The sequence below is a fragment of the Staurois parvus genome, unplaced genomic scaffold (assembly GCF_062004578.1).
Source record: "Staurois parvus isolate SC_StPar_1 unplaced genomic scaffold, SC_StPar_1.0 ptg000852l, whole genome shotgun sequence".
In the NCBI taxonomy this organism is placed as follows: domain Eukaryota; kingdom Metazoa; phylum Chordata; class Amphibia; order Anura; family Ranidae; genus Staurois; species Staurois parvus.
The window spans coordinates 197,293-223,799 of NW_028318648.1; the positions used below are offsets into that span (position 1 = coordinate 197,293).

At 40.1% G+C, this 26,507-nt stretch overlaps 1 protein-coding gene across 1 annotated transcript in view; it reads left to right on the plus strand.

Annotated features, from left to right (window-relative positions):
• Window positions 1-912: 912 nt before the first annotated feature.
• Window positions 913-26,507, plus strand: part of FBXO30 (F-box protein 30) — a 120,172-nt gene continuing 94,577 nt past the window's right edge. Inside the window, exon 1 of the mRNA XM_089655589.1 lies at window positions 913-1,256. The gene's annotated coding sequence lies outside the window, so the exon portion shown is untranslated. The remainder of the gene's footprint in view (window positions 1,257-26,507) is intronic.

Genomic DNA, 26,507 nt, shown 5'->3' on the forward strand with positions numbered 1-26,507 from the left:
TATGTAGGTGGGGCTTTGTGTGGGTGCGGCTTGAGTGGGCAGGGACACAGGGAGCCCCATGAGTTGTCAGTCCGCCCCTGGTCCTGAGTTTAGTAACACTTTAACCACTTCAAGTCCGGACACTTTTACCCCCTTCCTGTCCAGGCCAATTTTCAGCTTTCAGTGCTATCACACTTTAAATGACAATTGCGTGATCATGCAACACTGTAGCCATATGAATTTTTAGCATTTTTTTGAGACAGATAAAACTTTATTTTGGTGGTATTTATTCAGCACTGGGATTTTTATATTTTTGCTATATAAATGAAAGTCCAAAACTTTTGAAAATAAGTGTTTTTCTTACAACATTTTGCAAATAAATAATCTTTCTTCATAAATCTTGGCCAAAATTCATTCGGTTATCTTTTTAGTAAAAAAAAATAACCCAAATTAGTTTATAACCAAAAATTATAATCTTTCTAAATTTTTTTACTTTTTTTATATTATTATTTGTGAGTTTTTTGTTTTAAACATACTGTCACCCTAGCAGTACAGTGTCACCATAGTGCATTCGTGCATATTGAATTTGAAAACCCGCTATGCAATTACAGTGTGACGTTAAAAATTGCAATGACCACCATTTTATTCTCTAGGGCAGGGGTCTCCAAACTATTGCTCTCCAACTGTTGAAGAACTACAAGTCCCAGAATTCCCACAGTAGTGACACCACCTAACCAGTGCCAATGTATTGGACATTGTTGGAGTTTCCTCCCTCCAGCTGCAGTATACGTCCAGGACCTAAAGTCATGTGACTGGTAGGAAAACGATTTAAAAAAGCATTTATACTGTTATTACAAACGGTAAAATGACGCACTACTAAAGGCTGTGGGCAGACAACACTTAACGCTTGTTCAGTAAATACCCTCTTCTTTAAACGTTAGCTTAAAAATATGAACAACGTATACTGTTCCTACCAGAAAAATGGCACCAGTCTCCTTGCATGGCGACACTCCGTGTGTAGAATGATGTCACCGTCTCTAGTCAATGTGGGAAGAGAAGGGAGGGCTTTCGCTTATGTGGTAGTTCGGACGTATCAAGAAACGGAACAGTGGGAAGTCAGTGACCTGTTACAGCAAGAAGCGAATATACTTGTTTACAATAGATTGGACAACGCGAGGTGGAAGGAAGTGCACATATAACGGGTGAAACAGAGTACGTACACGCTGTGAGAAGGCCCCGATCGGCCTGTCTGGGACGCGCCGCAAGCAGGGAGTGAGGTACGTTTTCTAGCCTCGTAAAGCCCAGTAAGTCATCTAGTATGCAACTTTTACCAGGTAGTATTATCGATGGGGAAGGGAAGCGGCTTTGAAATACTGTGCAAGTACGAGGTTTAGTATGTCGATTGTGTGTATAAATATATATTTGTATTTTTATAATATGCTAGGGAATGCTGGGAGTTGGGGAGCCATAGTATCTTCATAGGCAAATATTTCCAAAGCTAACGTTTCGTAAGTTGAATCACATGCTGATTTCTTACAGCTGTTGTGGTTTGTAAAGTTGTGAGCTGTGTCTAACAACGACATAATCCCATTATGATGCTTTTCTTTACTGCCGATTTTGCACAAAGTAAAAAAAACATTTATCTAGCTGTAAAACGTCTAGCACATTCTTTAGGTTGCCAACTATATGATTTTTAAACCCACCCAGCAAGACATTACCAGCCTAGCACCAAAGAAATACAGGCTGATGGGCCCGTGGTAAGGAGATGGAAAGCATGCAGCCCTCTGTGATTTTTGTTCTTCTTAAAATAGGGGGTACTGTTCCCACAATACTAGTGAGCAGTGCTGGTTGAGGGGTTAGGGTGGTTTTAAGAGCGCAGGGAACTTTGGGAAGTTTTTTTTTTTCCCCCCCAGAGTTACTTGTGATATCACAAACTTCACTAACTTTTTGTGTAGTTACATTTGAAGATAAAACACCTTGAGGACTTCAATAAGAAGAATGCATTGTCTGCCAAACGAGTAGGGGTGTGGCTAATAAAGTCGCTTCATGGCATATGGTTTTTTACTACAAACTATCCCCTTATGCTTTACTGCGTTTTAGACAAAATAGGACCTGGGAGTACACTGAAGTGTGAAAAGTGTTGAATGTTGAAATGCATAGAGGTCAGGACAAACATCTCCCAAAGCATGTTTTTTTTGCAAGTCATACAGCTCTAACACTCTGAGCCCATCTTAAAAAAAACAAAAACATTTTTTAAAATAGTTGGACTACTTGACAACCAGCAACAAAACAATTGCTGAGATAATTAATACTATGGTCAGAACTATGTAATGTATACAGTGCAGGAGTTAAGACTACAGTATGTAATGTATAGCACAGCATACAGAGTGTGGGTATTGGCAACATGATACCCATTATTGCTGGTTAGTGTAAGTAAAAATAAGCCAGTGGGGAAATAAAATAAATGCCTTTGCTTGTACCACTATCTGGGGAAGAGAGTTTCACATTTTAACTGCACCAACAGCAAATAACCCCTTACTCAATTTAGGATTAAAGTGGTTCGAAAGCGTAAAGGGTTTTTTTTTTTTTTTTTTTTACTTTAATGAATTCTATGCATCAAGATAGAAAAACTTTGTCACAGAATCCCCCCTCACCCTCCTTTAAACTTACCTGAGCCCATACTCAATCCAGTGCTGCTCTGCAACTGCTCTCTCCCTCCACACAGTGCAAATTGATAGCAGCGGGAGCCTTTGGCTACTGTCAGTCAGATCCTGTGACAAGAAGGCGGGGCTGAACCCTGCTGTCAGTAGATGCAGACACGGCGGCTCAGGAGTGGGCCTGCATGGGTGCCCCCATAGAAAGTGACTGGGGAGCCTGTAGCGCCGGCTGAGTACCCAAAGAGGAGGATTTGTTCTTCTCTGTTCAAAACCATTGCACGGAGCAGGTAAGTATGATGTGTGCTATTTTATTAAAATAAAAATGTCCAATCTCAAATTTTGGCTGTGTGCCTTCTTCAGGGACCTTAGAGTAAGTGTTTAAGTAAATGGTTACTGCAGTCGCCTTTGGTATATTTGTACAGGGCTGCAACTATTTTTATAATCGATTAATGGGCCGATTTATTGTTTTGATCGGATAAAAACCTTAATATGCCATTTTTTTCTTTTAATAATTTAATGAACAAACTGCAGAATAAAAACTTTAACATTACACAGCTGTAGCAAAACAAGAAGAACAAAAAAACCCCCACAGCTACTAAAAAAAAGTGTGATGTGCAAATTACTTAATATGTACAATTTAAATAAAATGTATTCTTGAATATTTATATGCAGTGGTAAATATAAATAAACAACTATATGGTTAGGGACCAAACAGGTAATTCACTTTCAGAATATCAGAAGAGGTTGAATCTGGTACATCTCAGACTCAGAGATCAAAATTTTTATTGAACAAATGAAAATGAAAAATGCCTAAAACACTGTTTTGCAGATTTCCAGACAGGACTGTGATATAATATTATGCATGACAGAGTCCCTTTTCATAGACGGGTAGCTTGATAAAAGCTACCTGCGCCTGCTGTCATTAGGACATTAAGTTGCGGCAGCATGCTTTTTTGTGTCACCTGTCATGATGGGGTTAAAAAACAAAAATTAGCCCTTTTTATAGTAAGAAAACAAATATCTGCATATCAGCTGCAGATAATCACTACTATAAGGCGTTAACTTATACTGTGAAACAGTGAAAGTAATATAACTTGTAGCGATAAGAAATATACCCAGAAGTAATATATACAGGGTATTTTAACCACTTGCCACTCACCCACAGTAAATTTACAGCTAGGCTAGTCGACGTACTAGCCCATACTGCAGCCATTGTCAGCAGTAACTAAGCTGTCATGAATGGAAAGCCATTCATGACAGCTAAAACTATTGCTTATAACAGTGATCTTCACTGTTGTAAGAAATGACAGTGTTAAAAAAAAAAAAATCCCTGATCACTCCCCTTTCCCCTCAGAGTAGTTATAGTGACACTGAACTACTCTGATGAAAGTATGTTCAAAGAAAAAAAAATGCTTTAATAAAATCTACACATACTGATCACTGCCACACGAATACCACGATGCCACTGTATTGCACTGGTGACAGCATGTAAAAGAAAAAAAATTGTGGGGGGGGGGGGGGGGGATTTTAATTTCTTCATTTATTTTTTAAAAAAAATTGTGACAAAAAATTCCAACTTCAAAAAACTTGCCTTGCCTCTTACTAAATACTTTGGACTGTTTACTTTCCAAAAAGTGGTCATTTTAGAGGGGGATTTGCACTATCCTGGCAATTTAGGGTCTCAAGAAATGAGATAGCATGTCAGTACATTGGGGTTGATCAATTTTAAAATATATAAATCATAGTTCTTAGACTCTATAATTTTCACACAAACTAATTTAATATACACCGATTTGGGTTATGTTTACTAAAGAAATGTGGCAGAATACATTTTAGCCTAAATTTATTAAATATTTTTTTTGTAGAAACAAAAAAAAAAGTGTTTTTTTTTTTTTTTTTTTTTCCCCCCAACATTTTTGGTACTTTTTGTTTATATAGCAAAAAATGAATAAAAAAACCCAGTGTTGAATAACTATCACCAAAAGAAAACTCTGTGTGAAAAACCCCCCATTTCATTTGGGTTCAGTGTTGAATGACTGAGCAATTGCCAGTTAAAGTAGCACAGTGCCGGAACGCTGATGACATTTGCTGGCCGCCATTCGGCCATAGGGCGAGCAGCAAATGGTTAAAGTTGCACTTTTTTATTTCATGGATATAATAATTTTTAAATATAACGTACAATGCTAGTAAACTTTTAAATGTAATTGTACTGCCTTAATTTACCTCCAGTCTATCAGCCTCCAGCTTCTCTGGATTCAAATGCTGATCTTACCTGCACAGAGCCCTTGCTTCACTTCCTTCTCTTGCCCAGGACTACATTTCCCATGAGGTATTGCTCCTCACACATTCTCAGGCACTTACTGACATGTATGGTGTACTGAGCTTTGTGTGCTGAACTGCGTGTACTGACTTTTAAACAAATAATGCAGGACAACTAATCTGCTGACCATCTAATCAATAATGAAAATAGTTGACAACTTTTTTTTATAATTGATGATAATTGATTATGCAGATTCGTTGTTTAACTACTTCCCGTTCAGCCCATGTACATAAACGGCCAGATGGGAGCAGTGCAGGGGCGGGACACAGCAGAACACCGATCAGTGATTACATGAATAGTAGTAAGTAAGATGTCACTTCTGATATCATTGCTTACTATGTGTGAAATCTGTGAATGATCGGAGATCACATGGTACAAGGCTATTCACAACAGCCTTGTATCATCTGACAAGCTGTGACCAATCACAACTCACACAGTATTTCTCAGTGGCTGAAAGAATGCAGCCAGAGAGAAGGAGAAATGATTGCTTTTACAGCCTTTATGGGTGTAAAAGCAATCCGAGTAAAAAAAAAAAAAATCTTCATCATCACTATGGTATCATCAGTATGGTGACACTGTACTGCTAGGGTGACAGTATGTTAAAAAAAAACAAAAAAAAAACCATAAATAGTATAAAAATGTAATCACAATTTTTTAAAAATTATAATGTTTGGTTATAGACTAATTTGGGTTATTTTTTTTTTTTTTTTTGTTTTACTAAAAAGATAACAACTGAATACATTTTGGCCAAGATTTATGAAGAAAGATTATTTATTTGCAAAATGTTATAAGAAAAACTTTTTTTTTTTTTTTTAATTTTTGGACTTTTTCATTTATATAGCAAAAAAAATTAAAATCCCAGTGGTGAATAAATACCACCAAAATAAAGTTTTATCTGTCTCAAGAAAATGCTAAAAAAAAATTCATATGGGTACAGTGTTGCATGATCACGCAATTGTCATTCAAAGTGTGGTAGCACTGAAAGCTGAAAATTGGCCTGGACAGGAAGGGGGTAAAAGTGTCCGGACTTGAAGTGGTTAAGCACTAGATTTGTACATTGTAATCACTACATATCTTAAGAGTCTCTTCTAAGGCTGAAACAATTAATCAACCTAATTGATTATAATCGATTAATGAAAGTTGACAGCCACTTTCATTATCGATTAATTGACCTGCATACAGAATGCATTTTTAAATGTCCGTTTACACTGTGCAGTACACATGCAGCTCAATACATTGTTCATACATGTCAGTATACACAGTGCGGCACACGTACGCTCAGTACACCGCCCATACATGTCAGTAAGTGCCTGAGAACGTGTGAATATATGAGTGATTTAAAGCCATCATAAGGCAGAAGGTGTTTTTTTTTTTTTTTTACCTTAAAGTGGAGTTCCAATAAAAAGCAAAAGCTCCACTTATTTGCCTCACCCCCCCCTCCACTGCCATATTTGTCACATTTTGGGGGGGGAGCGAGTACCTGGTTTTGACAGGTACTCCCACGCCCGGCTCAGTTCGCCACAGATTCTATGCATGAAAGTAAAAAACCTGTGTGGAGTGGCCCCCTCAGCCCCCAATCCTCACCTGACCCCCCTCCGATCCAACAGTGTTCTTGACAGCCTCTGCTGTCTGGAGACTCTACTTGCTAGCATGTAGATTTAAGACAGAAAAGCCAGTGAGACACAGGATGGACCTCATTAGCATACTCATCCTGCATTGACCCCATTAAATCACACTCCCTTCACCCATCAACAATTTTTTTTTTCATAACATCCCCAGCATCTCTCCACATGTGCATTTGCCTGGCTACTCCAGCGCCCCTTCAGACAGGTTCAGGCCACATGCTAAACTCCCTGGGGCCGCATGCAGTCCAAGGGACACCCCTGATGTAGTACAAGGCTCTGCTTAGTTGGATATAGAGCGATTGAATAGATGGCATATCCTGCTATTATATAGTTTTGGTAAATCTAAAGGAGATCATACATAGAATGTGCAGTCAGATTATATAATGTATGGCACATTTATACACCTAAAATTACCTAGTTAATGGCACACCAAACACAGAAGCAAACACATTTTGCCACATGAAAAAATGGGTGATAAATCCAGCACAGTAAAAACGTGAAACTCGCACCATGCCAAAATGTCCCATGACCTACCTTTCCATGTGTAGCGCAGCCCATTGAAATCAACAGGCTGCCCTATATTTGTAAGTGGAAAAATGAGCCAAAAACATGCCCTTCGACTACTCTAGGTGTGAATGGAGTCTGAAAGTGAAATTGGTTTGTTTGCAGTAGAACAATGATGCTCCATTCACATCTGTGTGTTTCTGAATGCTTGGCAAACTGCACATTAAGTCTGCACAGAAAGTCAGAAATATGCTGCAAATGTGCATCATGTTTGTGTTGCCATTACATGTTACATGTCACCCCAAGTGCGACAAACGCACTAAAAACTGTGGTAACACGCCGTGCTCCGGTCCAAAAAAAGTTCTGGGGTGATTGTTGCATGTAGGGCAGCCCATTCAAGTGAATGTACTATCCTATGCGTGACGAGTGAAAACACTCAAATGTGGGCGTTTTTGCTACATGTAGATGTGAACAGGGCCTGACAACTGAGTGTCTCCATCCACTCCCTTCTATGTCCTTTTTAGATAGTAATTTAATCAACATGGTAATAGAATTTGCATAAGCTGTGGACAGTGACAGAAGTACTTGTGTCCCAAGGCGTGGAAGAGATACACGTGCTGTGGTATGGTATTGAAGTAGATGCTTGGGATAGGCAGATGTTGCTTGACTTTTCCTATCTTACAGTGGTTTCTCTGAATCAAAGGAAAAAGGGAGAAATAGAAGGAATTAAATCATAAAACTTGTAGACATAATGTTAAAAAGGTGGATCCATGATCTGTGTGCAGTGAAAAGAAAAAAAAAAACTGCGCCAGTGGTACGGGGGTCCACGAGCTAGAGGTTTTTGCAGACAGAAAACTAGGAGAATAGCAGAACAATAGAACATTCTAGCTGAAAGTAATTCAGGATGTGTTATTCCTGGGCGAGAAGGAATTTTCAGGTACAATGCCCCATAATCTCAGAAGTTGTAGGCCATCCTCTAATGTTGAAATTAGTGGTGCACCGAAATGAAAATTCTGGTACCGAAAACGAAAATTCAAAATGCACTTGGCCGAAAACCAAAATGTGCAGTTTTTAAAAATGAATATATATTTTTTTGGAAAAAAATACACTTTGATTAAAAAAAAAAAAAAAAAAAAACAATATATACCCCAATTGGTTTGTAAAATATGTAAGAGGATGTTATGGCGAGTAAATAGATATCCAACATGTCATGCTTTAAAATTGTGCATGCTTGTGTAATGGCATGAAACTGGGATACTTAAAAAATCTCCATGGGTGATGCTTTAAAAATTTCTACAGGTTAGCTGTAAGGGATTTCCGGCAAGAAGAATCTCGATCGGGAACTTTCTTGCGCATAGTAGATCCCGCAGAAGAATTGCCGGTTGTGCGCATGCGCGGCGAAGATTGGCGCCAGAGGGGCTATTTAAGGAGTGCCAGTGCTGACTGGTCTTCAGCTCCCCTGTGTCCTGCTTGTTCCTGTATGATTCCTTTGTTGCTGACCCGGCTTGTTCCTCTCCTGACTCTGCTTGCTTTCCTGAATGATACTGGTTCCTGACTTCGGCTCTGCTCCTGACCTTGGTTTTCCTTCTGATTCTGTACCGTGCTGCCCGACTGTTGATGACACTGGCTATTCCATGACACTGCTCCTGTCTCTTGTCCTCACTATCTGCCCTGCTCTGGCAATCTACAAAACCTGCTCTGTCTACTACTACTGTGCCAAAAATCAGAGAATCATCATCCTTCCAAGGTCATCTACAAGAGCTGCAAACAACAACTACTGGCGTTCTTGTTCCCCCGGCCTCGTCATTTCAGTCTCCCATCAGGTATATGACACTAGCAGTGTAAAGTTACAGAGGAGGTCTAGTGCGAGACTTATTGCTCTTGCTCTGACATTCATAGCGATACCTCACGTGTGGTGTGAACACCATTTACATATGTGGGCATGGCCTACATATGCGTTCACCACTATGTGCGAGCACGGGGGGAGGGGGGCACTTTAAGCTTTAAAAAAAAAATTAATTTTTTTTTTTTTGCACTGTTCCTTTAAAAAAAAAATTTGTAATCACTTTTATTATCCCAAGAAATGCATGCATCCCTTGTGATAGAAATAATTAGTGACCGGTCCTCTTTATGGAGAGATATGCCCTTGGAGAGACCCCACATCTCTCCTCTGCAATGTAAAGCGTTAGCTGGGGAAACAAAAAAGCATTGGTCTAGTGCTTTAAAAAAAAAAAAAAATGTCCGGAACCGGAAGTCACATCGCTCCGGTCCTCCAAGGGCATAGAGATGTGTGGCGGCCATCTTTCCTTCACTCATCTCTATGCCCAGCGCCAGGATTGATAGTTTCTCAGGTAAGACTGAACTACCAAGGGCAAGCGGCTTTGAAGGGCAGGGTTTTTGGCTCCTGTATCGGTGCTTTTTTTTTTCATTTCGGCCGACAGCCGAAAGGGGTGTTTTCTGCTGAAACATTTCAGCCTCCAGAATTTCCGTGCATCCCTAGTTGAAATTGTATGTGTGTCCCCACGCTGTTTTCAAATCTAACAGATACTATGGAGAAACTTCTCCCCTTACTATCTGTCAGAGGGAGGGGGGTTCCGGGCACGGCTGCAGCTATGGGAACATGTTACATGTTCTACCCTAAAAACTGGTGGAACATGTTCCAAAGGTGAGCTTGTCCTTTAACTTCTTCCGTAGTTGCATTGTATTTTGGGAGAAGTCAGTGAAAAATTGTAAGTTGGTATATGGAAAAGGAAGCGAGCTGATTTTCCCCTCCTCCCAAAAATCCTGACCTTTACCCAAACACTAACCCTGGCACTGACCTAGATAAAACCTAGATCTAGGTATTTAAAAAAAAAATTTGTTTATTTTTATTTTATTTTACACACACTTTTTTTTGTTTTTCTTTTCTCTGAATGGACAGAGATAGTGTATCTCTCTCTTCCATTCAGAGAGAGAAAACAAAGGGGGTGGGCTTCACAGTGATCGATCACTGTGATAGCCAATCAGAGGCTATCACAGCGATCAAGCGACACAGAATCGGGAGCCCTGATCTTTAAAACGGGGCTGAAGGCTTTCAGTTAGACTCCAGTAAATTCACGGCACCATGGAAATAAGCCCAGTCCAGTGGGGCTGCATATTTGCGTACAATCCCCGTGAAAGGGTTAATTTGGAACTACGTGCTGACAACAGCTAAGGGTGTGAGGACTTGTAGTCCATTCATTCACAGAACATGGATGAATGGTGTAGCCGTGTGGACGGAACACAGCCATGCTCTAGTCAAAAAGTGACAGCTTGTACGGGGTACTTCTCCCTGTACTGCTGTCACATGGAGTGCGGGGATCAGGCTGCAGCATTGGTAACATGTTACATGTTCCACCCTAAAAACAGATGGAACATGTTCTCAAAGGTGAACTTAACCTTTTAAGGTAAATTGCCTTGTCTATGCAGTTGTACAAAAAAAAATGGCAACCATCCCAACCTCTAACTAGCCTTTACAGCAAGGTGCACATGGAAGGATGACGCAGATTACAAACAAACAAAATTTCCCGGAACATTTGCCAGGCACAAAATAACAAAATTGCCCTGTCTTAACAGTTTGTTAAAATCAGAGGATTTTGTTTGTACACATTTGCAAATATATGTGTAAGCTGCCATGGCCACGCCTAGGGACCCCTGTATATGCTCTGTATATGTGCGTTGCCCTTTCATGTGCACCTTGCTGTAAAAGCTAGCTTCCAACCTCAGCCTGGTATGAAGAGACCCTAATACTTCTTTAACCACTGCAATACCGGGCACTTTTACCCCCTTCCTGCGCAGGCCAATTTCAGCTTTCAGTGCTCACACTTTGACAATTTTGCAGTCATGCAATGCTGTATCCAAACAAAGTCTTTATCATTTTTTTCACACAACTAGAGCCTTCATTTGGTGGTATTTAATCACCACTGGGGTTTTTATTTTCTGAAAAAATACCCAAAATTTAGGAAAAAAAACCCCCAAATATTTTTCTTTGTTTCTGTTATAAAATTTTGCAAATGAATAGTTGTTCTTCATAAATTTAGGCCAAGATATATTCTGGTATGTTTCTTTGGTGAAAATAACCCAAATCAGTATTTATTATTTAGTAGGAAAGTTAGAGTCCATAAACTATGGGATATATCTGAAAATTGATCAATCCTGAAGAACTGACGGCCAATCTAATTTCTTGAGGCCCAAAAATATGAGGACAGTACAGATATCTTCCAAATTACCCCTTTTTGCAAAGTAGACAGTCCGAGGTATTTAATAAGAGGCATGGGGAGTTTTTTTGTAGTTGTAATTTTTTTTGTAGTTTTTAGGAAAATTAAGAAACTAAACATTTTTTAACATGCTGTCACCAGTGCAGTACAACATCAAACTATAACTGATGCAGGGATGTGCAATTCCTATGGCCCGATGCCCGGGACATGCAGTTTTTTTTTCTTTTTTTTGCCTTTAGCAAGCAGCAGGGCTTACCTGTCAGGTGGAAGCATTTGGGTGGCAGCTTCCACACAGCCCACAGTGCCAGCCTCTCCCCCCTGCCCGCTATATGTCTTGGGCTCCGCTTGCCCATCTGCAGGCCCAGGACTGGCTCAGTGGGTGCCAGCAGGATGTGGTATAGGGGAGGGAGAGCAGACACATTTGCTCCCCTCCCCTTCTTGTCCTGACCCGGAAGTGATGTGACATCAGTTCCGGGTCCCTGTTTGACATATTCCCGATCACTGAGGCTGGGAAAGGATGTAATGCAGTGCGGTTCTAGCCCCAGACCTCCTCCGGAACAGTAAACTGATGACCTATAAGTGGTTTTAAAAGCGCCACCTATAGAAAATATAGGGTACTAAAAAGTTTGTTACCGTTTCAAGAGTGCACGCAAATTTAAGGTTTGACATGTTGGATATCTGTTTACTAGATGCAATCTCGTCTTTTAAATTTTACAAAAAATTGGATAATTTATTGCTTTTTGTGCCCTAAAATTAACTTAAGTGTATTTTTTCTGAAATTTTGCATTTCCTAGACCTTTGTGATAAAATTGTGTGACATAAACAATGGTAACTACTGCTATTTTGTTCTCTAGGATCTATGATTTCAGAAAATATATAATGTTGGGGGTTTTGTGTCATCTGCAGGCCCTAAATTATTTTTTTAAATGTGTGCAAAAAAACTCAAACAGCTCTGGCAGAGAAATGGATAAAGGATAAGCCCGACACTCCCCTTCCCTGACAAGTACCCAATCGGTGCTCATTACACTGCAAGGTCTCTCTGCTCCCTGCTAGTCTGTGGGTGCTGTGCTGGAGAGAGGCAGGGAGGGGAGCAGTAGATAAACATCTTAATGGTAAAAATATTAAACGTTTAAGTCGCCATAAAGCCCCTTTTTGTTTTTAAAGGTTCCAGACATTACTTAAAAACACAAATTTTAACCAAAACCATATTTAAATCTGCTTTATCAGGACAAGTAGATTGTTATGAGGGACCAGTACATTGGGACAGCGATTTAGTCTCTGGACAGGTAGTTTTTTCACACTCCCTGTGATGTGGCAGTGATCAGGGACACTGGTGACAGTATGGAAAAAAAATTATTATTTTTTTTTTTTCAGAATACACTGTGACCAGAGTAGTATAATGTTATCATAGTAACATTATACAACTTTGGGGAAGTGATCAGTATTTTTTTTTTTCTCTACACAGTATGATTGTTTATAGCAAAGGATTTCTTTGCTATAAGCAAGCATTTAACTGAATTAAATCGATTCATTCAGGTTTTTTGTTGTGATTGGCCATGGCTAATCACATGAAACAGATGGACTGTGATTGGCCCAGTCTGTATATGTGACCACTGTGACCAGTCACAGCTAGTGACACAATTGTGTACAATGGATGGCATGAAAGGAAGCCATCTATTGTTTACAATTGTCATGTAACCTGCTGTGATTGGTCACAACAGGTCACATGTTACTGGCAACGGGCCAGTACACAGGTATGTCATTGGCTGTGTCTGAGGTACACAGCCGGAAAGAGATCTCGCCACAGTTCGGCCTCGTGGGCACGCGCGAGGTGCGATCCAGGAGGGAAGTCATATGACGAGTCCCTCTCGCCTGTCATTCTGCTATTGGCTGGGTGGGAACAGATTAAAACATTCACACTTGTCTTCTGTGTTAATATATTTGTCCTACCAACATGCCTCTCAACTGTACCTGGCAACAAATACAATTACATGATGATCATTATTAGCACTTTGTCTCTAATTTGCACATTTGTAATGAGCTTCGTGTTCTTTGATCCAGAACATTTTTCTGGTTGGGGCTTTCACTGTCTGACTCATGAAATTGTCCTGCAGTAAGTTCAAGAAATAACAGCCTTCGTGTGCATCTGTATTTGGCCAATCAATAGAAGAAAAATTAAAGTTGCTTATAACAACATTGCCCTTTTTTCCCAGCCATTTCAGTCCTTGAAAGTCGCTGAATCTCCTTCAAAGTCTTTGTTAGGGGGCTTATAACTTACACTCACTATTAATTTAGTGTTTGATGCACTCGTGAAACTGCAACCATTAAGACTTTGCACAATCTCATTGCTCTTAAGTAGTATCATCTCTAATTTTCCCATCAGATTGCTTTAAAAAAACAGGCACAGTTCTCCACCTCTTCTAACACTCCTAACCCTTTGAGCAGTGTAAACTTGGATATTAGCAGCCCTTTCATGTTGCTGTCCAGTAAGGTTTCTGATACTTCCACAAAATGCTCCATGCATCACAAGTTTTAGCTCTCCCATTTTCCCATTTTATTTGACAGATGTCTTCCATTTGTGAATATTGTTTTGTTACTATTTAATATTTTATTTTGCTCACTTTCCAATTACAATTTCGTTTTGCAACACTTTCTGTAATGGACGTAGATTATGCAATTTCACTGCTGACTAGTTTGAGCTCTTTCCCCTCTCCTCTAATCAGTGTCCACTTTGGCTTTTGCCCTTTTCTTGTGTATGTTACATTTATGTAAAGCAGAACTTCACGTAAAACAGGATGTTCTGCTCATCCTTGTACCCCTCTCCTTTGCCATTATTGGAACTTTTTTTTTTTTCTCCTGGGAGCGGGTACCTTTTTCTGACAGGTACTCCCACTTCGACTTTTCTCACCTGGGCAAGAATAGCAGAAGCTAACATCATGTCCCAGTCTCAAAGCACACAGTCTGGCGCATGCGCAGAGGGAGCCGGCTGTGAAACAGCAGGAAGTCACAGCTGTCTTGCAACAGTCAAGACCAGATAAGAACTGGCTTGATTGAGAACAGCTCTGGACTTCTGCACTGGTAGGTGTCTGTTTATTAAAAGTCAGTAATAGCAGTATTTGTAGCTGCTGACTTACTTTTGTGAGAAATAACCATGGTTCCTCTAAGGCTCACCCACAGATCTTCGTTTAAAATACTCATGCAACATTAAAAAGATATTTTTAAATAAACTGTGCCACACCACATTTCCGGTTATTCAAAAACCATAAGTGTCAAAATGTATCCCGTGGGAAAAAATAATCGTGATAAAATCCCAAAGTGTTAAGTTCCTGATGGAACTTAAAGGATATGTTCACTTTTTGCCCCATGTTACACCCATGTTTAGGGTATACCATGCAGCATGAGAGCATACATGAACTCAGAAACTTACATTTGACCTCTTGCCAGAATCTTTGTGTGCACCTTCTGTCCCATAGCTGTTTGTTTTTAAAATTAGTGTGACTGTGCGCCTCCACGCCCCACACAGCCACGTCATTCCTCTCTGCTGTCGGTCTGATGCAAAGACTACACTAACCATCATCCACCTGAGCAGATGAGTCTACAGAGTGCGCACACATTCCCTCACTCTGGAGGAAAAAAAAATCACAAGCTTTGTGCACAACGTGCTTTCACTTGGCTTCCTCCCCTTGCTCACTCCCCCCCCCCCAACCTCCAAAGTGACAGCATCAAAGTGAGAACAGACTGGATAAGTTTTTCTCCAGTCTGTGTCTCACTAGTAAGGACATGTGCTTGAAGAAATATTTTCTTCTAAACTATGTCCAAACACTGTAAAAGCACACAAATTCGTGGATGTATAGGCATGGGAACCAAAGTAATTATCCACACACATTCAATAAAAAATCTCTCTATCTTTTGGTGTGGATGGGTGTGTTTGTACAATTATTAGGCAAGTGAGTTTTTTGACCAAATCAAAATTTTTAGGTATATTGTCCAACTACGAGCTGTATAGACTTGAATGCTTATTGGATTAAGCATATAGGTTGATGTGTAATGAGGGAGGGTGTGGCTTAATCACTTCAATACCAGGCACTTATACCCCCTTCCTGCACATGCTAATTTTCAACTTTCAGCGCTGGCGCAATTTGACAATTGCGCGGTCATGCGACACTGTACCCATAGGAGATTTTTATCATTTTTTTTTTTCACAGAAATATAGCTTTATTTTGGTGGTATTTAATCACCGCTGAGTTTTTGCCAATAAAAAGAACTTTTGAAAAAAAAACGCACTTTTCTTCGTTTCTGTTATAAAAGTTAGCAAATATCATTTCTTCATAAATTTAGGTCAAAACGTATTCTGCTAAATTTCTTTGGTGACAATAATAATAATAATAATTGAATTTGTATCTTTTTTTCAAATGTTTCTATTTCTTTCTATTTTTTGTTACATTTTTTTCAGCACAATGTGACCATAGTAACATTGAACTACTCTGGGCAAGTGATCAGGATTTTTTTTTTTCTTTCAATTCATTTTTATTAAAATTTTTAAGAAATAATAACAATAAAGTGAGCAACCGTGACAATAGTGGAAATAAGTACAAACATGTCAAAGTCATCAAAATTGAGCCGATAGGACACGGCAACCAACGTATACAGATAATCAATCGCGAATGGTATTAATGACATGTCCACAATTATTACAAAACTTTAGAAAATAGTATGCTGGTAATATGCCCAGGTAAGAAGCATAACAATACACGGTGTAACGCCCAACAAAAACAAATGAGACACAAAACAAAAGGTAGAAATAACACAGTGAGAAAAGATCCAGAGGAACTTGGACCAAAAAAGGAAAGGGCGGAGCGGCAAGTAAGCTCGCAGTCCATAAAGTAAAGAAAAAAAAAAAAAAGCAGAGGGAAAGGGTCTGACAGAGTACACATATATGCTATATGCAATTTATAATATCAATGGTTGTCATAGAATATCAAAGGTCAGAGCGGGAACTCAACAGTCCAGCGTAACCATCTAGTATTAAAGACCTGTAAAGTATGAATGGTCCTATGCAATTTCAAATCATAAAAGTACTGAAAGTGTACTCTATGGATATCTTCTGAAACTAGAGGAAATGTAGTGGATTTCCATGCTTTAGTAAGAGTTAGTCGGGCAGCAATTAAAATGTGCGCTACCACTATTCGGGACTGGATTGGAAATACATTCAGCGTAAGATTTAACAACGCCAAATGGGATTTTGGAGTTGTGTACACCCCGGACACCCTAGAAATCAATTTAAACACATCTTTCCAGAAATTCCAAATACACCCGCACTCCCACAACACAAGTAGCAAAGTGCTAATACCACCACAATTCCTCCAACATGAAGGAGATGTATCGGGATAAATTTTTGAAAGTCTAAATGGGGTTAGATTGCTATGATGTAGAATTTTTAGGGAGCTTTCCCAATGATTAATACATTTAGAAAGACTAATATTACAGGTCCAAGCTGCTTGCCAATCCTCTGGAGAAAACGACCTATGCAGATCTCTCTCCCATTTGCCCACACACGTTAACACAGAGTGATCTGAATCATGTTGCAAAAAGTTGTAGAACCACGATCTGCCCCTCTTCAATCCTTATGGATTCGTCAGAGCTTGCCACATCTTTGAGTCCACCTCCACCCATGCGTTGGGAGTGGCGCCAAGATCAGCTCAGATCTGAAGGTATGGATAAAGGCTGCCCCAAGACTGCAGAGTAGTGATATCCGAAATAGTGTGAAAACCCACATCTCTCATAGATTTTGTATTAAGATTGGGGATAATATGGTCATAGGTTGCCAATGGTAATTCCCGCCTTAGTTTAGGGAAAGCTGGAGTAGATTTAGATAGACCCATTAGCCAGGCATCCAAAGTTGCTGAGATCGAAGGAAGATAGTTACGTATTAACTTTGGAGAAATAACTTTTGCAAATAATAATGCCTGGAGGTCCTGAGCCGGGACTGTACTCCGCTCTATTTGAACCCATAACTTATCCGAGGGAAGCAACCACTGCTGGAGTTGATCCAATAATGCCGCAAAGTAATAGGTGGATATTACAGGGAGACCTACCCCCCCCCTTAGATTTGTGCTTAATGAGAGCGGAGAACAGAATTCTAGGTTTTCTCCCATTCCAGATATATTTTCTCAACGCAATATCCACTTTACGAAAGTAGGAATGGGGAATGATGATCGGAATTCTGAAAAAATGTAAGAATTTAGGCAGGATCAGCATCTTAAAAGCCGCTAATCTACCCAACCAGGAGAGCTCTGTTTTTCCAATGATCGCCAACTCGCGTAAAAGTGTCTGAAACAGTGTCTCATAATTAACATGTGAGACCCAAGTAGTCTAGACATTTAGAGGAACAGTTATACGAGAACCTATCCTGCAGGCTCTGTAAAACTTTCCTTGAAATACCTATAGGGAGCACACAAGATTTGGTAATATTGAGTTTATAGTAGGAGACCCTACTAAATGTATCCAAGGTGGATGAAAGTGCTGTCAGGGAAATCAAGGGGTCCGTCACATTGAGAATAACATCATCTGCAAATAGCCTGATCTTATGAGTCATGTGCAATTTTTATACCAGAAATCAAGGGATTCAATCTAATAGCTGTCGCTAAGGGTTCTATCACTAAGGAGAAAATAATGGGGGAGAGAGAGGACAACCCTGTCTAGTCCCGTTAGCAATTGAGAAGGGTTCTAACATAGTGTTGGATGTAAAAACTTGCGCAGAGGGCACAGTGTATAACGCCATAATAGCCGATTTAATGTACCCATGCATACCAACATTGCCAAGAGTAGAGTCAAGATATCGCCAATGAACTCTATCAAAAGCCTTCCCAGCATCCAAGGCCAAAAATACAGTTTGCGAGTTACGGAGTTAAGCGATTCGCAACAGATTAAGCACTCTTCGAGTACCATCCGCTGCCTGCCTACCTTTAACAAAACCCACTTGGTCTGATTGGATAAGAGAAGGGGTCACTGTTAATAATCTAGTAGCAAGGATTTTAGCATTGATTTTTAGATCCGTATTCAAGGAGATCGGGCGAAAATTTTGAGGACAATCGGGATTTGCCTGGTTTGGGTAAAGTAACTATAATTGCTTTCAACATCTCAGGTGGAAAGGCTGCCTTACTGGCTGCCTCAAGGAACACTTGTTTAAGATGGGGCAATAAGATGTCTTGGAATTCCTTATAGTATTCTGCAGTAAACCTGTCGGCAACGCTTTAATAGCGGTTCTCACCTCCGTATCTGATATAGGTTGGTTCAGAATCTCCAACCTAGACTGATCTAGTTTAGGTAAAGAGAGACCCTCAAAAAAAACTCTCAATAAGAGCAGGGGTAGGTTGATGCGTGTTTGGGTCATCTTTAAGATTATACAATTGAGCATAGTAGGCTCTAAATGCCTCAGCAATTTTGTTAGGATGGAAGACTTTTTTTTTAACGATATGGGATCTATCATAGAAGGGATTTTTGGCTTTCGCCTGTTTAGTTTTAATGAAAGAGGCCAACAGCCTACCGGCCCTATTACCCTGGGTGTACTAAGTAGCTTTGGCCCTTCGAAGATCTTTTTCATGTTGGAGTAAGAGAAGTTCCTTAAGGGCTAATATATGAGACTGTAACTCCTGTAACACTGTAGCTAACAAACTCTGCTTATGTTGGGATTCCAAACTAGTGATCTTAGCTAAGATATCCGACAGAGCCCCTTGTCTACGCCTCTTCTCCCTGGAGGCCAATTGAAGCAACACACCACGGCACACGGCCTTATGTGCACACCACACGTTAAATACATCCATGTCTGAAGAGGCATTTATAGAGAAGTACTCCTGTAATGATTTGGAGATATGAGCGCGGCTACTAGAATTGAGGAACATAGAGTCGTTGCGCCACAGGAATATCGGTGCAAACTGTAAGTTCTCTTTTATACTTAGGGATATTGGCGCGTGGTCTGACCACGTCATAAGGTGAATGGTCGCTTTGGTTACATGTTGAAGAAGTAATAGATCGGTCAAAAAATAATCAATTCTTGAATAGGATTTATGCGGGGATGAATAATATGTAGAATCTTTCTCAGAATCATGAAGACACCTCCAGGGATCATAGAGATTAGACCCCGAAGAGTCGACGCCATCGAACACCGCACTCCCCGTGACTGCCCCGAAACATCTAAAGATCTATGGTCAATTGCATTGAAATCGCCACAAAACAGTAGATAGCCTTTCTGAATTTTGGAAACTTTTTTCTGTAGTGAGTTAAAAAACGAGATTTTGTTAGTATTGGGAGCATAAAGGTTCACAATTGTGTAAAGCGCATTATTAAGTTCGCACACCATTATTAAAAACCTGCCCTTCCTATCCCTTTCCAGGGAAAGAAGAGAGAATGCTACGGACTGTTTAACAGCAATCAGGACCCCACATTTTTTCTGGGGGGCATTAGCTGTAAACACATGGGGAAACAATTTATCGGAACAGCGCGGGGCCTTAAGTGCAGAGAAATGAGTTTTTTGCACACAAAGAACATCCCCATGTAGATTCTTTGCCTCCTTCCACAACATGCTACGTTTAAATGGGTTGTTAAGGCCATGAGCATTAATAGAAACAACATTCAGCACCATTTTAAAGTATACAAAATCGATATTACATGTCCGCCATCTAGTGGCCTGAAAGATATTAACAGCACACCAATGTTAGCATGTACAAAACCACTCACAAGTACCAACTCTCCATGGAGCGTATGCACCAACAACCCCAGCAGCAAAGACAATTCAATAACCCATAAGAATTCCTGAGATAAAGCAGTCGTCAATACTCTGTTAGGAAGACCATAAAAAAAAAGAGAAAAGGAAAAATTGGAAACAAACAATAAAAACAACACACATTAAGGTAGAGCAGTTCAACCAAGTCACTGCAACAATTTGGGGGTAACTTCCGGGACCCGATGGCAAACACACCCGTTAAATAAATGCGGTGCAGGACTAGAGGCGGAGCCCTCCCTCGGCTCTGTCCAAACACAACATTGCTGAGTAGTGCGTCATTTTACCACTCTGTCCCAATCGGCAGAAATTTTCTAGGGGATTTAGCGGTCGACATATCTCCTTCCGTGGGTACATTCCCCTACTTCTGCGCAAGCTGAAAACCTGCTACTTCTGAAATGACAGTCAGTAAGCGATTATCCTTATTTATCAGCAATTTTGTGGGAAATCCCCATTGGTATTTTATATTGTTATTACGGAGTAACTTTGAAAGAGATTATTTTTTTCCGGGCAAGAATGGTATACTGGGAGAGGTCAGCGAACAAAGATATCCCATTATACGGCGCTTGTAAGGGATTGTGCGTTCTTGCGAACGCCATCAGCGACTCCTTCGCATAGTAAAAGTGAATTATAGCGATGACATCTCTGGGGACATCTGTCAGGAAGAAAGGAAGGTTTTGGCAGTCTATGCGCTCTATCCACAATCACATCCCTTTCAGACAGGCTCGGCAATAAAGTGGTAATCAATTGCTTCTCAGGTCAGAGGCAGGGACTATTCGCTCACCCCCTGAAACGTAACATTATTCCTGCGTGAGCGATCCTCAAGATCCACCATTTTGGACCTTCAATTCCTCTTCCGCATCATTGTGTGCATCCACCAATTCGTTGTGAGCAGTCCCAAATTCTCCCATCTTAGTTTCCACATGATTGACCTGCTCACCCAGCTGTTCAACCTCTGCATTCACCCGTGTCACAAAACTCATCATGTTCTTGTGTAAAGAACCTTTTAAGAATAACAAGCATATCTTTCATGACAGCGGTAGTTAGGGGCAGATTTTCAGCAGGGTAAAACTCTAAACGCTCAACAAGCTCAGTGGTATTAGTGTGAGAAAAGGAATCTGTGGCATGCTCACCAGTCAGCCGTGGTTCCAGAGAGCTACGCTGTTGTCGCTTTGAAGGGCTGCTGGCAGCTGTAGTTCCTGCTGAGAATGCTGATGTTGCAGGGCTAGGAGGCTGTGGTGAGGGAGAGGTGCTTGGACCAGCGCCATCTTGGGGGGGGGGGGGGGGACCTCCCGCCGGAGCAAAGAACTCTGAGTTTGCGGGGCCCCTCTTTGATTTTCCGTTTCCCCATGCAGAGCGATCGGGTCCCACACTGTGTACGCAGGTGCAAGGCAGGGAGGGAGCTGTCAGCTCTGTTCCTCGTCGCGGTGAGCTGCTGTGTATGCGGGCGGGTCCTGGAGCTCCTGCACTATGCGGCCATCTCCTACCGCGACCGGCCACGCCCCCCCCCCTCCAGAATTTTTTTTTTAAACACATTATGATTGCTAATACTAATGTATTTCATTGATAGTTTCATTCAGTAACAATGATTGCAAATGATTCATTCAGTCTTTTGTTGTGATTAGCTGTGATTGGGCAAAGCTGATCACGATACAGATGGGCTGTGATTAGCCATGTCTATCATGTGACTGCCTTGACCAGTCACAGCTAACAACACAATTGTATACACTGAATGGCATGACAGGAAGCCATCCATTGTATACAATTGACATATGATCTGCTGTGATTGGTCACATGACACTGGCAATGGGCTGGTGTAGTGATATGTCATCAGCTGTGTCCCGTGGACACAGCCGGTGACAGATCGCGCGGCTGCGTGAGTGGCTCGTTTTGGCAGGACGTCATATGACGTGAGTGGCTCGTTTTGGCAGGACGTCAGTGCGGTCTGCACTGCATTGCATCCAGTGGAGTACAGGGGAGACATCCAGGGCCTTTTAGACCCTGGATGTCTTTTAAAAAAAAAAAAAAAGAAAAAGAAAAGAAAACCTGTCACCAAAAATCATCACATGGGGGACTTTGTTTCCATGTGATGAAGAAAAAAAAATTATTTAACTGTGCTGATTACACTGCAAGGTCTCTTCCCTCCCTGCTAGTCACCAGGTGTAGTGCTGGAGATAACCCAATGTTAAAAATTTGTCGCATCTCTAAAATCACCACAGAATTAAATACTGTTTTGGTTAAAATTTTGTTTTTGTGGGGTTTTTTTGTTTGTTTGTTTTTTTTTTAATCAGGACTTTTTTTTTTAATCAGGACTTTTTTTTATCAGGACACTTAGATTTGGGACCCCGATTTAGTCTTTGGACAAGTAGTTTTTTTAAAAAAATTTCAATTCCCCTGAAGCCTAGTCAGCTGAAGCTGCCTGTAAAAAGTGTCTCGAATGTATGACATTCCTAAAAGCACCTCCTAGATTTAAATATGGTTTTGGTTTAATTTTGCATTTTTTTTTTTTTTTTTTTTATCAGGACAAGTAGATTGTCATGAGGGACAAGTAGATTTGGACACAGATTTTAGTTTTTTCACAAATTTCCACACCCCTTTGGTCGGAAGTGAACACTTATTTTAACTGCCTTGAGTTTGCCTAGTATTCTACACCCTAAAAATGATCTATTGGGGATCTTTGTGATCTGTAGCCCTCCAAATCTCTTAAACTACCTTAGATTGTACACCCCTTGAGGGTTAGGGACTGATGTGAATGTAGAATATATATGTGAAGCGCTGTGTAAATTGACTGTGCTATAGAAGTACCTGAAATGAATAAAAATAAACGCTTACTATGTGTTTTGTACTTTTATGCCAGTGGAAGAGCAACTACCCGCTGTCCAGAGATACTTGGAAGAAACTGATTAATAGTAATCTCCTGTTATACAAGTTAAAGTGATTGTAAAGGCACAGGTTTTATTTTTTTTAAAATAACATGTTATACTTACCTACTCTGTGCATTGGTTTTTGCACAGAGCAGCCCCGATCCTCCTCTTCAGGGATCCCGTACTGGCGCTCCTGGCCTCTCCCCCTTGTAGAGTGCATCCATAGCAAGCCGTTTGCTACAGGGGCACTTGAATGACACCAACCTGTCATGGATAAAAACACACGCCTACAGCAACTAGCTAACCGGGGCATGGTCCGTCCGTGACTGGGGGCAAAGAGGGAATGAGGGGGACTTTGAACATATAAGACTGGCTGTGATACACTTTCACAGCCTGCACTGCCTCTGGCCGCCACTAGAGGGAAACTCCAAAACGGCTGGCCACACACAGGCAAATAAGAATCTTACATACAAACTGGTGCACTCTAAGGGTTGGGGAGCAGTCTAGCAATTGGCACACCATTCTAGGATTCCTCCAGCTATCCTACAAGCTAGAGCCCCGATGTTAATCACTCTTCCACCCTTCCCCCACACCAGACACACAACAAACGGTAGCTTGCCACCACCCAACAGTTTTTCCGCAGATTGGTCTGCTGGGCCACCACACGCACACAGATCTGCTACTTCACAATCTGCATTCAATCTGCCAACATACAGTGCAATTGCATACAGATTGGCAATGAACTTTAACCGAGCACTTAAACACTTCAGTACAACAATCTCCCCAGAGATATGAGCCTGGGCTTGGGTACACAGAAGTCGCTTATTAACCACTTGCCCTCCAGAGGATTTAACCCCCCCCCTAATGACCAGGCTTCTTTTTGCTACTCGGCGCTCCACTAATTCAACTGATAATTGCGCGGTTATGCAATGCTGTACCCAAACTAAATTTACGTCCTTTCTTTCGGTGGTATTTGATCATCTGTGCGCTTTTTATTTTTCGCACTATAAACAAAAAAATACCAAAAATTTTGAAGAAAAACTTTTTTACTTTCGGCTATAAAAAATATATAGTTAACTCAAAGTTCGTTATAAATTAAGGCCAAAATGTATGCTGCTACAAGTTTTTGGTAAAAAATCCCAATAAGTGTATATTGACTGCTTTGTGTGAAAGTTATAGCGTCACCAAACTATGGTATAGATACTGCAATTTATACCATTTTTTTGCTATATAGCGCTGCACTAGTTTAGCTGACAATTGCGTGGTCATGCAATACGGTACATACATTAAATTTGTCCTTTTTTCACACAAATAGAGCTTTCTTTTGGTGGTATTTGATCACCTCTGTGCTTTTTATTTTTGGCGCTATAAACAAAAATGTTTGAGAAAAAAAAAAAGTTTTTATTAAGATGTTTTTGTAATTTCTGTCAAATATCCAAAACTCAAATTTCGTCATAAATTTAGGCCAAAATGTATTCAGCTACGTTTTTGGTTAAAAAAATCCCATTAAGTTTATATTGATTGCTTTGTGTGAAAGTTGTTATAGAATCTACATACTATGGTATAGATAATGGAATTTTACTATCTGACTTCCATCACATTTCTTCAGCTGCTAGAATACCAGGGTAGTACAAACCCCCCCAAATGACCCCTTTTCGGAAAGTAGACACCCGAAGCTATCTGCTGAGAGACATATTGAGTCCATGGAAGATTTTTTTTTTTTCCAGAAATTTCTGGAAAATGACAAACTTTTTTTTTACACAAAGTTGTCATTTAAATGATCTATTTCTCGCACAAGCCATGGGTAGATGTGGAATTACACCCCAAAATACATTCTGCTGCTTCTACCGAGTATGGGAATACCACATGTGAGACTTTTTGGGAGCCTAGCTACATACAGGAGCCTGAATACCAATGACCAGTTTGAAAGCCTACAGGTGCGTAACTTCCTCATTTCACTTCCTCACTATCTGTCACCGTTTCAAGGGCCTCAAATACCAGGATAGCACCAAACCCCCCCAAAAGACCCCTTTTTGGAAAGTAGACACACCAAGGAATTTAAAAAGAGGCATGGTGAGTATTGTGCAGATCTCATTTTTTTTTCTCACAAGGTTTTGAAATCTAAAAAAAAGAAAACCTTTTGGGTTTTTTTTTCTTAATTTTTCAAAAACTTGTGGCAACAAACGAGATCTGCAAAATACTCACCATGCTTATTAAATTCCTTGGGGTGTCTACTTCCTGGCATTTCAGGGCCTCCGAAACTATGATAGGTAGTCAGGAAGTGTAATGATGAAATAAAGTCCTTTTAAAAGCCTGAAGGTGCTTATTGGATTTTGTGGTCCCGTACTTGGCTAGACTGCCAAAACATCTCTCACATGTGGTACCCCCATACTTGGGAGAAGTAGCAGCATGTATTTGGGGAGTAATTCCACATATACCCATGGCATGTGTGAGCAATAAATCAAGTGACAACTTTTGTGTGTAAAATTAAAAAAAAATTTTTCCCTCAAAAACCTGTGGTAAAAAAATAAATTCTATGAATTCAAAATGCCTCTCAGCAAATAGTTTGCGGTGTCTACTTTCCAAAAAGGGGTTGTTTTGGTGGGTGGGGGCATTTTATGCCCAGCATTAGAAGTTTATGCCACACATCACTCTGTCTTCTAATCACCTGAAGATCAAGCCTTTTCTGACACTTTTTGTTCACATGAAAAAAATCTGTATTTTTTGCTGGGAAATTAATTTAAACCCTGAAACATATATATATATATATATATATATATATATATATATATATATATATATATATTTTTTTTTTTTTTTTTTTAAAGCAAACACCCTAGTGAATAAAATGGTGTGCTACAATTTTTTTATGTCACAGTACTCGCGCAGTGATTTTTCAAACGCAATTTAAGAAAATTATACGTTTTTTACTTTTATATTTCAATATTTTTTTTAAAAAAAACTGTAGAAAGTATATAGAGAAAAATAGGAAACATAGCCCACCTACATGGTGAGTTGTGGCGAACAAACAGATTCATAGAGTATATATGCACATAAAAATACATCAGCCAATGATGTTGTAAACAAAAGGACACAGCTCCAGTAGGGTTCCATCGGTCAGTAAACTTGGGCAGTTTCAGATAACCATCTGACAAAATAAAAAACCGAAGAAATTGAACAGAGGAGTCAAAGAAGAGAGTAAAGAATACAATGGGAAAAAAAAAGAAAGAAAGCAGGAGCAAGGAAATAAAAGCGAAGTGAAGAGGGCCAGCCATAAGTCAATTAGATAATAGAAATATACCTAATCCATGGTTCCCATGTAACCTCAAATTTAGAAGTATAATTAACGATACTTGTAAGTTTATCATAATCCAATTAAGTTTCTCTTTGACCGAGTAGCAGAATTGATGACTGTCTCAACATCTAGCTATCGTAATTCGTGCTGCCAACAGAAGACAAAGGATTTAACTGATTTCTTGGGAATATCAGTGGGCAACAAATTAAATAAGGCTATTTCTGGTGATTTACGAATATTCCTGTTACC